We start from the raw sequence: 14,872 nt of genomic DNA on the forward strand, positions 1-14,872 counted from the left end.
CTCCTGCCACCTTGAATCTCAAGCTCCTTCCAGCTCTCACACTGAGCTCTGTCCTCTGTGAAGCTCCTGCTCTTCCCTGTGGTCCTGACAGTTGGTGGCTCAGCTTTTCTCAGATTCCCAGGAAGCCTGGTTAAGGTCTCATTTTCCTTATTCCACACATGCGCTTAAGATGAAGTCCCTGCTACTCACGGAACCCAGAATGGGCTTAATTCCTCATGTGGCAGCCTGGGGTCCTCTCACTCACTCACCCCCTAATTTCCTCCACTGGTGTGAATTGTTATGGTTTCAGAAAAAGAAGATAGAGACACTCTGTAGGAAGAAAAATGCATTAAAGTTATGCTGAGCCTTAATGGTGCTTGTGCTTTGAAGTGCACAGCCCTCCTCCTGCATGCTTGGGACAGGAGAGCCGACTCGACCCCTTTGGCTTGGATCCAAGTAACCAGAGCCAAGACCCTGGTGGGGGGTGTTAGGTTAAAAATAGAAAGATTGAGGGACCATGGAGAAGGAAAATGGGGAGAGGACCAAAGAGGATCGACTCCTTGATACCCACCCAGGGGTGCACTCTGAATGCATTTATGGGGGACTCAGCGTTTGTTTATCTGCCTATTCATTTATTTATTCAACAAGGATTAGTGAGCATTTCCGACATGCTTGGCGATATTCCTAAATAATGTCATTTACATAGTATTACTAGAGGGCAGTGGTGGTTCAGTGGTAGGATTTTTGCCTTCTGTGCGGGAGACCTGGGTTCAATTCCTAGCCGTTGCATCTCATGTGCAGCTACCACCTGCCTGTCAGTGGAGGCTTGAGTGTTGCTATGATGCTGAACAGGTTTCAGTAGAGTTTCCAGGGTAAGAAAGACTAGGAAGAAAGAGATGGAAATCTATTTCCAAAAATCAGCCAGTGATAACCCTACGGATCACAACAGTCTGATTCCATTGTGCATGGGGTCACCGTGAGTCAAGGGCCGAGGCAATGACAGCTAACAACAACAACTATAGTATTACCTCTTATATAAATAGTAAGCTGTAGAATGATGCTCGTGCCAAGAAGAAGAGTAAAGCATAGATGGAGGTGGGGAGGACATGTGGTATGTTTGTAACTGTAGAGAGCTGGCATTTTGAGAACAGCCTGGTTATAAATAGACACTCGGAGAATTTCATCAGATAAATGCTGGAAGTTGCTCCTGAGACACTGTCTCTTTTTCTCCTCTCTTCTTTTTAACATCAGGGCACAGACTGGGAAAATAGTGGCCTTTCAGGGACCCAATCAGGGAGCAAAATGCAGAAGGAAGGGAGTGCTCTAAGACTGCTCACCTTTTCAAAATACTGATGGACGTTCAGAGGCACAGCCAGTGTTGCTTGGTGCTGTGGCTCTTCCTGACCGATCCTGCCTCTCAGGGCCTGGTTCAGAAGCAGATCCCAGGAGTTCCATGGACCTCATTGGAACCTTGCCTCATGACTCTCTCAGGTGCTCTGGCCAAACCCGTTACTTGTTTCCAAAGCCTAAAGTTGGCCAGTTTTCCCCGCAGATCTCCTGGGCTTTGCTCAGAGTACATGTGGGAGACGTGAGGCAGCTTATGGAGCCTCACTGCCCCAGGAGCAAAGCCTGTGTGCACGTGCACATGAAACCCAGGGGACCTCCTCAGTCTGGCTCATTGCAGCAGGCTAAGCAGATTTCAGGCGCCCCATGCAGGTCTGAGAAACCAAACCATCAGCTTGTGCAGGTTGCTTTCGGAAATAATCCCATAAAAAAAAAAAAAAAAAGCTTAGTTAAATATTAAATACTAGTTAAATATCTGTTTTAAAAAGTTTTCTGACTTTACCCATGGTTTATTTAATCTTTCCTGATGCAGGTCATCACCTTTTATAGAGTGTTGATCAGAGTTGGCATAGACTGGAGGACATTTAGGAATAATTCCCTGTTGAACAGCCCACATCTGCCTAGTAGAGCTGGGGAAGAACAGAAGGGTGTGTGTGTGAGGGGTGTGTGTGGTGTGCGTGTGTGGTGTGTGTGTGTGAGGGGTGTGTGTGTATATATGTGTATGAGGGGTGTGTGTGGTGTGTGTGTGTGTGTGAGGGTGTGTGTGGTGTGTGTGGTGTGTGTGTGAGGGGTGTGTGTGTTTATATATGTGTATGAGGGGTGTGTGTGGGGTGTGTGTGTGTGAGGGTGTGTGTGGTATGTGTGTGTGAAGGGTGTGTGTGTATATATGTGTGTGAGGGGTGTGTGTGTGTGCGTGTGTGTAGTGTGTGTGTATGTGTGATGTGCGTGTGTGGGGTTTGCGTGTGCAGTGTTTGTGTGTGTGTGGCATGTGTGAGTGGGGTTTGTGTGTGCCATGTTTGTGTGTGTGGCGTGTGTGTGTGGTGTGAGTGTGTGGAGTGTGTGTGTGGGGGGGGTCTTCTGCACTGTGAACAGGCCCCTCGCCACTGATTACATGTTCTTTAGAGTCTCACTGCCAGAAGCTTGGTCCCTAGAAACGCCATGTTAATAAGGCATGTTATGGTGAAGGGACAAAGAGATCATTCTGTTAGCTTACTCGTGGGCCTGTCCCGACACCTGGTGCTTGATCAGATTCTCCTTTTGGGGAACCCTCCAGAAGTGCCCGGCACAGAATGGCCCAGAATGACAGTTACCAATCTTCTCACTTACATGTCTCCCCTGTCATGTCTGGGAGGAAATGCTGCAGAGAACAGCAAATGGCAGGGTCTGGAAACAACTATGGAAGTGTCCATGACTTTTTTTCTTCTCATTTTTTTATTGTGGCAAAATATATACAACATAAAATTTGCCTTTAACCTTTTTTAAGTGTGTACCTCAAAGACATTAATTACAGTCACAGTGTTGTATAGCTCTCACTACTCTCTATTTCCAAAACTTTTTCATTAACCCAAACAGAAATTCAGTACCCACTGAGCAGTAACTCCTCGGTCTTCCCTCCTCTCAGTCCCTCGTAACCACTCATCTGCCTTCTGTCTCTTTAAGTTTGCTTACTCTAGAAATTCCATGCAAGTGGGATCATGTATTTATCCTTTTATGTCTAGCTTATTTCTCTTAGCATAATGTTTTCAAGGTTCATCCATGTCATAGCATGTATTAGAACTGCATTTATTTATACGGCTGAATAATATTCGGTTGTATGAGTACACGACATTTTGCTTATCCATTCATCCATTTATGGACATTACAGTTGTTTCCACCTCCTGGCTATTGTGAATAGTGCTGCTATGAACGTTGGTGTGCATGTGTCTGTTTGAGGCCCTGCTTTCAAGTCTTCTGGGTATACACCTAGGAGAGGAATTGTTGGGTCATATTCTGTTTAACTCTGAGGAATAGCTGCTGTACCACTTTACATTCCCACCAACAATGGACAACAGTTCCAATTTTTCCCCATCCTCACCAACTCTTGTTTTCTGTTTTGAAGTGGTATCTCATTGTGGTTTTGATTTACGTTTCCCTCATGACTAATGACCTTGAGTGTCTATGACTTTTGAGCTCCCATGGTGGGGGCGACTCAGGATTCCGCTAGAACCTAAGGCTGTGGCACTTTAGACTCCGACCGGGCTGGAAATGAGGGATGAGAAGCAGGCCTGTTACTCTTGGTCACTTGCTGGCACATAGCACTAAGAGTCAAGCACTCGATAATGGATTGCTCAGGTGACACCCGGTATCTGGTGGCCTCCCCTGTGGAATACTGTTTCTGCAGCATAGCTCAGCTAAGCAACTTGAGATTTTTGGTGCGTTCGCATGTGTAAGCAGCGTTTAAACTCCAGAAGGCTTCAGCTTTTCATTTCATCCACCTCCAAGCTTGGGATCCCACATGAGCTGGAGTCAGGATGTGGGGGCTGATGTTTGGGCTTGACTCCACAGCTAACAGGGCTCTGTGGCCTATGGCTGTATAGCGTAGTGGTTAGGCACACAGGCCTTGGAGCCAGATGCTCGGATTCACGTCCCCGCTCGGCCCCTTCCTGCTGTGGGTAAGTTACTTCAACTCTCTGTGCCTCTGTTTCCTCCTGGGATAATTCTGTTACCTGTCTCATAGGATTGCCATGAGATCAAAGTGAGTTTTTCCACATAAAGATTTTAGAATCGTGCCTAAGAGAAAGCAGGGGTCTAGTATGGGAAATATTTGAAAAGCACAAATGAGTGGGAAATTTTAAGTAGAGCCTTTTGGACTAGAGGAATTGAGGTTTAGTTCTTTCAAAGACTCTGATTTTCTATCCACTGGAAGTGAGAGCCACCCTCGTACACATCTTGGCTGCGTTTTGGTTATTGCTTGTCTTAGTTTCCTAGGGCTAAAGTAACAAAATGCCACAGAGTGGGTGGCTTTGAAGAACACAGACTTATTGTCTCACAGTTCTGGAAGCTGGAAGTCTAAGCTTGGGCTTCGGTAGGGCCATGGTCTCTGCAGGCTCTAGGAGAAGCTTCTTCCTTGTCTCCTCCAGCTTCTGGTAGCCTTGGACATTTCCTGGAGTTCCTTAGCCCACACGTGTGTCTTCACACAGCATCTGTAGTCCTCCTGTGTGACCCTGTCTCCCTGTCTGTTTTCCCCTTTTATAAGACATCACTCGGAAGAGAGTAGGATCCCCCCCTACTTGATATGACCTCATTAACTTAACTGATGACATCTGCAAAGAAAACCCCTATTTTCCCAAACAAGGTCACATTCACAGGTTAGGACTTCAACATATTTTTGGCGGGGGAACACAATTCAATCCATAACACTGCCATTCAGAGAGTAGCGCCTTGAAATTCTAAATATGGGTGGTCTGAAAGTGATTTGCTTGTGGGGAACAGGGGCCCAGAGTAAGTTTCCTGGCTCTCTCTCTCTCTAGGACAAGTGGCCTTGGCAAGCCTCCCTAAAATAGCAGCTGCACGCTGCCCCATATTGCACGTGCCTGTCACACAGTAAGCCCTCAATAAACGTCCACTGAATGAAGGGCAGGGTAGAGTGAGCCCGTATCATACTTGGGTGATGTTTGCATTTATTTGAGGCCTTTATATAGAAGTAGGAGGCAGTGGTGGTTCAGTGGTAGGATTCTCACCCCCACCCCCCCGCAGGATATGCAGGTTCAATTCCCAGCCAATGTCTTTTATGCACAGTCACCATCCATCAGTGGAGGCTTGTTTGTTGCTCTGATGCTGAATAGATTTCAGAGGACCTTTCAGACTAAGATGGACCAGGAAGAAAGGCCTGGCAATCTATGTCTGAAAATGAGCCTGTGAAAACCCTATGGATCACAACAGTTCAACCTTCAACTGATCACAGGGATCGCGCAGGACTGGGCAGTGTTTCGTTCTATTATGCGTGTGGTTGCCATGAGTCAGAGGCCAACCGGATGGCAGCTAACAACAACAAGATGCTCTCTAGTGTCCTTCTGGAGGCCATACCTTCTCAAAGACAGAATTTCCCTTGTACTTCACAAGAGATATTGAAATGGAGGGGCAACACCGAGTTTGATAATTACAGGGTGTCAATCAAATCAGACTCAAAATCAAGTCTCCAGTGAAATGCCCCTACCTATAGTTGAGGACAAGAAGCGAGGCGCGCAGTCTAATTAAAGCAGCAGAGGCCAGGTGGAGCAGCTGCAGTGGCAGTGAGCCAGGCCACCTACCGAGTAGACACTTACCGTACCGGTCAGCTGACTCCCAGCCCAGATTCGGTTTCAGCCCCATCAGCAGTGGCTTCTCTGTGCCCTTTAGCTAATCCTGGTGCAGAGTACATGGAGCTCGGAAGGCTTCAGCAAGATAAAACAGGATTCCGAGGTGAGTGGTGTATTTTATTACCACCCACGCGCCGGCTGGGATATCATGCAAAGGCGATGATCTTCTAGGATGAGGAGACACATGGGGACTCTTCCGAGAATGCACAGTTGGCAGAGTTACAAAATGAAAAGCCACTTAAGTTCGGAGAACCGGTGTCCAGAGAAAACACACGCTACTGTGCTACTTACAACGACAAAACTAGCACAAATGTGAAAAGGAGTGAGTTTACCACCTTCAGTATATATATATCCCACACTCTCATGTTTCACAGGATTCTAAAGCCAGAATTTGAGATCTATTTAGTCCATTTTGTTTGTTTTGTTGCATTTTTGCTATTTTTTACTGTGGTGAAATATACATAACAAAACATTTGGCTTTTCAACCATTTTTTATGTGCACAACTTGGGGTATTTTGTCTGTTTTTGCAGAGAACACCAAGGCTCTAAGGAATTAAATGACTTGTCCAAGGTTATGTGATTCATAGTAAAACCTTGGTTAGGTTTTCTCATTTCAATTCAACTCCTGGACTGTCCAAACTATATATATATATATATATACACATATTTTGCCTAAATATTACTAATCACACGTTGTTTCTAAGATGTTTATTTAGTTTAGTTATTTTTTTCAGGAAATGACAGCCAATTGGAACACTTTTCCCCCCAAGGATTTTTTGTTTTGTTTTGATCAGTAAAAAACACCATAGAGTGTCATCACCATCTACCCAATTGCTTAAACCAAAAGCCCTTCCCTCCCCAAATATCTAATCTACTGGGAGGTCCTATTTGTTCTACTTTTAAAATATACTTCAAATCTGTTTTTCCCCCTCCACTAATAATTTTCCATTCCAAGCTCCACCATCTCTTGCCTAGCCTTTTAAAAGCCTTTCACCCATTTTTTACCCTGGAGCCAGAATGGAGCCCTGGTGGCACAGTGGTTGAAGAGCTTAGCTGCTAATTAGTAGGTTGGAAGTTTGAATCCACCAGCCTCTCCTTGGAAACCCTATGGGGCAGTTCTACTCTGTCCTTTAGGGTTGCAATGAGTCTGAGTTGACAGCAACGGGCCTGGAGCCAGAATGATTTTTTTTTTTTTTAATAATTATAGATTCACAGGAAGTTGCACAAAAAAGAAAAAAAAAAAAAGTACAGAGAATCCCCTGTACCCTTCACCCAGTTTCCCCCAGTGGTAATATCTTGCACAACTCTAGTACGGTATCAACATCAGGACGTTGACATTGGTTCAATCCACAGAACTTATTTCAAATTTTGCTCATGTATGTGAACACACGTATGTGTGGAGGTCTGTGCCATTTTATCACATGTTGTAGACTCATGTAACCACCACCACTATAAGAAGGGTGATCTTTTAACACGTCAGTTGTTATTACTTCCCTTCTTAAATCTTTCATTGGCCACTCATCTTTCTTAGAATACACTCAAACTCCTGCCCATGACCAACAAGCAGCTTCCCAACGTCCTCCCAAATCACACCAGTCTCTCCACCTAGCTCACGGGCTCCAACCACATTTGCCTCCTTCCTGTTTTGGGTTCGTGACAAGCACATCATGCCTGAGTTTTTGAACCTGCAGTTTCCTCTGTCTTGTTAGCTATTCTAGTGGCTAACTCATTGTTATCCTTCAGGTCTCTGTTCTCATACCACCTACTCTGATCACCTTATGTAAAATGGCGTCACCCACCTATTCTGATAAAACCCAGGTTGGGTCGGCTCAGGTAAAGCAGTTTCCCTTGAGGGCTTAAGGAGAAGAGTACTATTTCCAAATGGTTATTTTCCTTGGAGCTTCGCTGTGAAAACCTACTGGGGCTCCTGAAGGAAAAAACTTATGAAAGTGTGGGCTCCCTGCTTCTGGGTCTCCGGGAATTTGTGTCTCTCAAGCTCTTCCTTGCTTAGTTTCCAGTGACTGTTCAGTCATCCTTTAAGTATTCTTTTAAATATCCCTGCCAATGCTGGGTCCTGTTGAGGTAGTTTCGGCTCCTAGTAAGCGATGATTCTCTGTGACTTCAATTCTCTGCTAGATCTAAGAAGATTTTCAGTTTTTTACCTTTTTTCTGGTTGTGAGGATGACTTCCAAGCTCTCTACATGTCGGACCAGAAAGCAGAAGTCTCTCCCACTTATTGTCTATCATATCACCCAGTTCCTTTCTTCCATAGCACTTTTCATGATCTGCACTGCTCTATTTGCTTCTTCACTTGCTTGTTTATTCTTCAGAGAATATAAATGTCACCAGGGCAGGCACCTCTACTTCTTCATTCCTGGTGATCGCCTTAGAACTTACTCTGGGACCTGGTTCGCAGTCAACATGTTGAATGATGAGTTTCAGGAACAGACTATGGCTTAACTCTGAGCACTGACAGGGGCCACTCTGGGGCTGAATTTATCTGATGAGAAAAGAATTGCATAGTCGTATGTGTAGAAATATCTCATATTTAAAAAGGGTAATTGCATTATACTAAATGCAAACAATACTTTTAAAAGAATGAAAATATAATACACCTAAACCCGTTGCCGTCGAGTTGATTCTGACTCATAGTGACCCTGTAAGACAGAGTAGAACTGCCCCATAGGGTTTTCAAGGAGCGCCTGGTGGATCTGAACTGCTGACCTTTTGAGTAGCATCCATAGCTCTTAACCACTCCGCCAGCAGGGTTTCCTCAATAATACACCTACTACTCACTTACTATCTCATTATTAGACATTTTGCGTTTTTCCACAAGAGTAAAAAATCTACTATCCAGCTATTTTGTGCATTAACACCATACGTCTGGCAGTAATGAACACCGAGACGTGAGGTGAGAGTAATGCTGGCTGTGATGATTAAGGTTATGTATCAACTTGCCCGGGCAATGATTCTTAGTGGTTTGGCAGTTATGTAATGATGCAATTTAGCAGTTTTGTAATGATGTAATTTTGCAGTTATGTACTGATATAGCCATCCTCCATCTTGTGGTCTGATGTGGTCATCCTCCATTTTTGCATAACACTTCTTTGCATAATGACCTGGTCTTTGAAATGTAACCATGTCAATAAGTGAGGAGTAGGTACTTTGTAATAATATTATTATTATTTAAAAGTCTCTATCCAATATTTTTTGAGGTGCTGAAATGAAAATTGTACTGTCTATTCTCTATCTAATCACTTTCTTTGAAAATGCTTAAGATGGCTCTGTTTCTTTTTCTACGTTCTATTTTGTATCCTTAGGAAGAATTTCAAACCCATCTGTGTTAGTTACTTACTGCTGCTATAACAGAAATACCACACACAGGTGGCTTTAACAAACAGAAGTTTGTTTTCTCACTGTTTAGGAGGTTAGAAGTCCGAATTCTGGGTGCCAGCTCTAGGGGAAGACCCTTTCTCTCCGTCTGCTCTAGTTAAAAGTCCTTGTCTCTTTTCAGATTTTATTCCTAAATTCCTTGGCAATCATGTGGCCTGTATCTTCCCCTCCATTTGTGCTTGCTTGCTTAATCTGCTCTTTTATATCTCAAAATAGACTGATTTAAGACATACCCTACACTAATACTACCTCATTAATATAACAAAGAGAACCTGTTCCCAAATGGGATTATAACCACAGGTATAGGGTTTAGGATTTAAAACACATACTTTGGGGGGACACAATTGAATTCATACCACTATCTCTTTGTATACTACGAGTAAATGCCCCAGAAAAAGTGATATCGTGCTGAATACAAAAGTGTGTGCTCCCCCCCCCGCCCCACAGTTTGTGCTGCCAGCTTCCATGCAGGAGGGCTCTCTGATGACAACTTCTAGGTTTGGTCCACAAATGCATACATCTGCCATAGCTGCATAGTGTCCTTAATTAAGCAAACACACTGAAGGCTTCCTGCCAACTGGTAAGCAGCATGAGGTGAGGCACTTTGTGTTTATCAGATTCTTTATAAAAATGCCCTTGTATGATTTTAAAACATGAAGGTATACCTCAAAAACATGGAGCTACACTCAGAAACTCTCATATACCTGTGAAACCGGCATAAGCTCCTGGAGTTAGCTCTGCACCTAGAGGGCAATGGGGCCTTTGCTCTTGGGAAAAGGGGCATTTTCTTTTTACACTTTGAGTTCAATGAAATTAGCAGAAGTGACGTGGGCCGTTGGGAACACAGGATCTTCTCCGAGCAATGGGCCCGGCCTGTTCCATGCAGGTTTGTTGGTCATGCTCCCCGTGGGTGGACATCTTTCCTGCGTCGGGACTGCTCTGGATAAAACTGAGAAGGAGAAGCAATTTGCCTCTCCATTTCCACACACAAGTAAAATTTTGCTAAAGATCATTCACAAGCGACTGCAGCAGTATATCGAAACCACCCTGCAGTTTCTAAAGATCATTCACCCGTGCTTCCTCCGGCTTGGTCTTTATCTGAAGCTCGCAGCCGGGGACAGGCTCCGCTAATTTGCTCCACTTTCACTTCGGTGACCTAGACGTGAGTGCTAATCCGTTCTTTCATTAAACATCCATTAATTGGCACGACTATGGGTCAGGCATAGTGTTAGATACTGGAGACACAAAGATAAAAGATATGTAAGTTCTGGCCATCTAGGAACTTCCAGGTCCAGCAGGAATGCAGATAAATGAACAGGCAATCACAGTAAAATATGAAGGCTGGTGCTAGTTAATGTGTATTATGCAACTGAGGCTTAGATTTTGGATCCAGGAAAACCTACTGAGGAGGAATAACAGAAAGTGTTTCAAGCCCCTGGGGAAGCAGTTTCCACTGAGTGAGACAAAATTAAAGCTGACAATTAAGACCTCCAGCAGAAAAGCTCTGGGACAAGTGGGGGTTCCTTAAATTGTCCCAGGAGGGCAGACTTTCCCCTTTCCTGACCCTGCAGCAGCAGGTGTGACCAGGAGATAATGCGGGATCCTGCTCCCAATCGCCCCAGCCACCCTGCATTGGGTTTGTTGTTGTTGTTGTGGGCATTTCCTTGGTTAAAGTCCAGGGCATGTGGCTGCAGGGGCAGGAAGGTCAGGGCAGGCCCTGTGTGAGGCCCAGGCACTGCCAACTGTAGTCAGAGAAGGAGGTCCTTACAGAGGGCACCAAGTCCACATCTCAGAGTTCACCACTCACTATACTGACCCAGCTCCACCCAACAAAGAAGCTTCTCTTTGCAATGCCTGAGTTATCCCCAGGTATGTTCAGATAGATTTCACCATTTTCTGATTTTTCTCTACAAATTAAAATATTTTCTAAATTGAATTTTAAAAATTAGAAAAATAGTACAGTATTAGTTTTCTAGAGCTGTTATAACAAAGTACCACAAACTGGGTGGCTTAAAACCACAGGAATTTATTCTTTCAGACTTTTGCAGAGTCATGGTATCAGCAGGGCCCTGTTCTCTCTGAAGGCTCTAGGAGAAGGCCCTTTCTTGCTTCTTGCAGCTTCTGGTAGCCCCAGGTGTTCCTTGGCATACAGTTGCATTACTCCAATCTCTGCCTCGGTCTTCACATGATGTTTTTCTTGTGTGTGTGTGTGCCTGGCTCTGTGTCTTCACAGGGCATTCTCCTCCCCTTATAAGGACTCCAGTCTTATTGGATTAGGGTCCACCCTGCTCCGGTATGGTCTCATCTCAACTAGGTACGTCTGCAAAGAATCTGTTTCCAAAGAAGGTCACGTTCACGGGTATGGGGGGTTAGGACTCCAACATCTTTTTAGGGGACACAAATCAAACCATAGCAAGTACATATTTGTTTTCCTCCCTTGCTTCTGAAAGGAAACAAATCCAAATGTTGTTCTGTCCTCCCACAGTCTGTGCTTCTATTGATGATAAAAATCTCATTACTTGAAGCAAATCCCCTTGGCGGGGTGGAGCCTCTTTTTCTTCCTATCAGGTCATTATGTGTTGCAGAGATACCCAGGGACTGCTCTGGACTTAGGTACATGCTGATTTTCTTCCAAACATTTCAGAAGGATTAGAAGACTCCTAGGAAACCCTGGTGGCATAGTGGTTAAGATTTTGGCTGCTAACCAAAAGGTCGGCAGTTCGAGTCCACCAGGCACTCCATGGAAACCCTAAGGGGCAGTTCTATTCTGTCCTACAAGGTTGCTATGAGTCGGAATCGATTTGATGGCAATGGGTTTCTTTTTTTTTTTTTGGTTTAGTGCTGAGGAGGAGTTCCTGGGTGGTATAAGCAGCTGATGTGCTCCCTGCTAACTGAAAGTTTGAAAGTTCCAGTCTACCCAGAGGCTACTCAAAGAAAGGTCAGGGGATCTACTTCTGAAAAAAAAAGCCATTGAAAACCCTACAGACCACAGTTCTGCTCTGACACACATGGGGTCTTCATGAGTTGGAATTGACTCGACGGCCACTGGTCGTGCCAAGGAAGAAGTGAGAAAGTAGAGGTGACTGAGCTCAGGGCATTGTGTTCTGCATTTGCCCCTGGTGACCTGAGCACTGTTTCTTGACTTCTCTAAGGATCAGTTTCTTCATCTGTAAAATGGGGGCAATAATGATGCCTGTCTCAAGGAGTAATATTGAGGATTCAGTAAGACCACACACATGCAGCACTTAGCCCAGAATCTGGCACATGAAATTTCTAGAAAACTCTCAGCTACATCAGCTATTATTCAACTTAAAACCAAACCCATTGCCATCGAGTCAATTTCAACTCATAGCGACCCCATAGGACAGAGTAGAACTACCCCATAGGGTTTCCAAGGAGCGCCTGGTGGACTTGAACTGCTGAACTTTTTGGTTAGCCACGAGGGTTTCCATTACTCAGCTTATCGATCTCAAATATGAACAAAAACATAACGTGGAGAAAAAGAAATGCTCAAGCCTTACTAGGTGCTTTCTATGATCAGCTCTAAGCTTACAAACAGCAAGAATCACAGAAGGAGGGAGCAGGCCTCCCAAGGCGTTGCTCATCCGCTGCTCCCTCTGATGCACTGAGCTTGTACCACCTCTCAGGGCTCCTGTTCTTGCTTCCCACCGGCTGGGATGTAATTGTGCGTATGAATCAACTCCAAACCTGCCGTTGTTCCCCTGCAGTCTCCTGGCCATGGGCCGCCCCCACACAGGCAGCAGCAGTTTCTGTGGGCATAGAATTATGCTGAGTGACTTACAGAAAGCGAGTAGAATGAATGACTTTGAGTGAGAGAGGATGGGCCTTCTCTGCGTCTTGGTTCCTTCAGATGGGTCTCCTTTTTATCTATACCTTGGGGACCCTCTGAATGTAAGTACAGAACAAAGCTGCTAGTTGTTGCTCTCAGCACAATGTGAATAACGATCCTACTGTGGAGAGCCCTGGTGGCGCTGTGGTTAAGAGCTCAGCTGCTAACCAAAAGGTTGGTAGTTCAAATCCACCAGCTGCTCCTTGGAAACCCTATGGGGCAGCTCTACTCTGTCCTATAGGGTTGGGCTGTGAGTCAGAATTGTCTTGATGGCAACGGATTTGGTTTTTGGTTGGTGGAGTAATATACCCCATATGAGCAAGAAAACTCGAAGTCAATGGCCGAGGTAGCATGGAGACCAGAGCCAGTGCTGGTGGGTGGGAGGAGGGCAGAATAAGAAGGGAGCCTGAGGAGAATAGTGGTGGCTCCCCGGAGCTGCCCAGACCCCACTAACCCACCCACTCTGCCTGCAGGCACAGCCTCCCACCAGACCACTGAGTCTCCCAGGGGGCTTGTTTCCTCAAATCCTAGAGTGAAATTGTTGCTTGCCATCGTGGGAGTGCCTAGCTGCGGGAAGGTGGTGATGGCTGGACACCAGGTTCCCATGAGACCCCCGCCCCCCGCCACTGCTCTGCTTACTAACTTGTCTCTGAGTTTGCAAAGCGGTGAAAGAACCTGATATGCCCAGCCTCTGTTTAAAAGGCATCCTCATTGCTAAACTATTTCTTTCCACATTTTAAGGATTCACAGGAGCAGAAAACCACAGCCCCAGTTTTCTTTTCTCCCTTCACTTGCTGGGGACCTCTGTGCACTGCTGAGGGCTGGGGGGTGGGCCACCTGGCTGTTCTGTGGGAAAGGAGGGCAGGAACTCCTCTAAGTGCAAGAATAAAAGAGCCAACAGAACAGAGACGCACTCCCTGCCCTCAAGGAGCAGACATTCTGGTGGGGGCGGGGGGTGGACCATGAGCAATGAATAAGCAAAATGTACTCAGTGTCAGTGTTAAAAAAAAGTGTTAAAAGCAAAGATGTCACCTTGAAGACTAAGGTGCGCCTGACCCAAGCCATAGGGTTTTCAATTGCCTCGTACACATACGAAAGCTGTATGATGAATAAGGAAGAACGAAGAAGAATTGACGTCTTTGAATTGTGGTGTTGGCAAAGAATATTGAATATACCATGTACTGCCAAAAGAACAAACAAATCTGTCTTGGAAGAAGTACAAACAGAATGCTCCTTAGAAGCAAAGATGGAGTGACTACGTCTCACATACTCTGGACATGTTATAGGGAGGAATCAATCTGTGGAGCAGGACATCATGCTTGGTAAAGCAGAGGGCCAGTGAAAAAGAGGAAGACCATAAACGAGATGGATTGACCCAGTGGCTGCAACAATGTGCTCAAGCATAACAATTGTGAGGATGGCGTTGGACTGGGAAGTGTTTTGTTCTGTTGTACATAGGGTTGGTATGTGTCAGAACTGACTCCATGGCACCCAACAACAACAACAGCATGCAGTGTCAGACAGTGAGAAGGGCTATGAAGAAAAATAAAGCAGGGAAGGGGGCGAGGAGCTTAGAAGAAGTTGGAGTTCAGCTTTAAATAGTTAGACAAGGACAGCCTTGCTGAGCAGGCAAGGTTTGGGCAAGGGTCTGAATGAGGTAAGGGAGTGAGCCTGCAAACATCCATGGTAGAAGAGGTGAACTTACAGTCAGAGGGAACAACAGTGAGCACAAAGGTCCTGGGGCGGGAGGGTGACTGCATTTTTTGGAAAAAAGCAAAGAGGCTCAAGTGGCTGGAGCAGAGCGAGTAAGGGGAGAGAAAGAGATTCAAGAAGTCACTGGGGAACCTCTTGGGACCTTGGAGGATGTGGGCTTTTACTCTTGGAAAGATGGGAAGCCACCAGAGAGTTTTGACAGAGTGTCAAATTTGTGTTTCAAAAGGATCACATGGGCTGTATATATACTGAGAAT

At 45.3% G+C, this 14,872-nt stretch overlaps 1 non-coding gene across 1 annotated transcript; it reads left to right on the plus strand.

The window, feature by feature from the left end:
* Positions 1–697: 697 nt before the first annotated feature.
* On the plus strand, positions 698–768 carry TRNAR-UCU (transfer RNA arginine (anticodon UCU)). The gene has a single exon. It is a non-coding gene; the product is annotated as a tRNA-Arg (tRNA).
* Positions 769–14,872: the final 14,104 nt, after the last annotated feature.

This window comes from Elephas maximus, chromosome 1, assembly GCF_024166365.1.
Source record: "Elephas maximus indicus isolate mEleMax1 chromosome 1, mEleMax1 primary haplotype, whole genome shotgun sequence".
In the NCBI taxonomy this organism is placed as follows: domain Eukaryota; kingdom Metazoa; phylum Chordata; class Mammalia; order Proboscidea; family Elephantidae; genus Elephas; species Elephas maximus.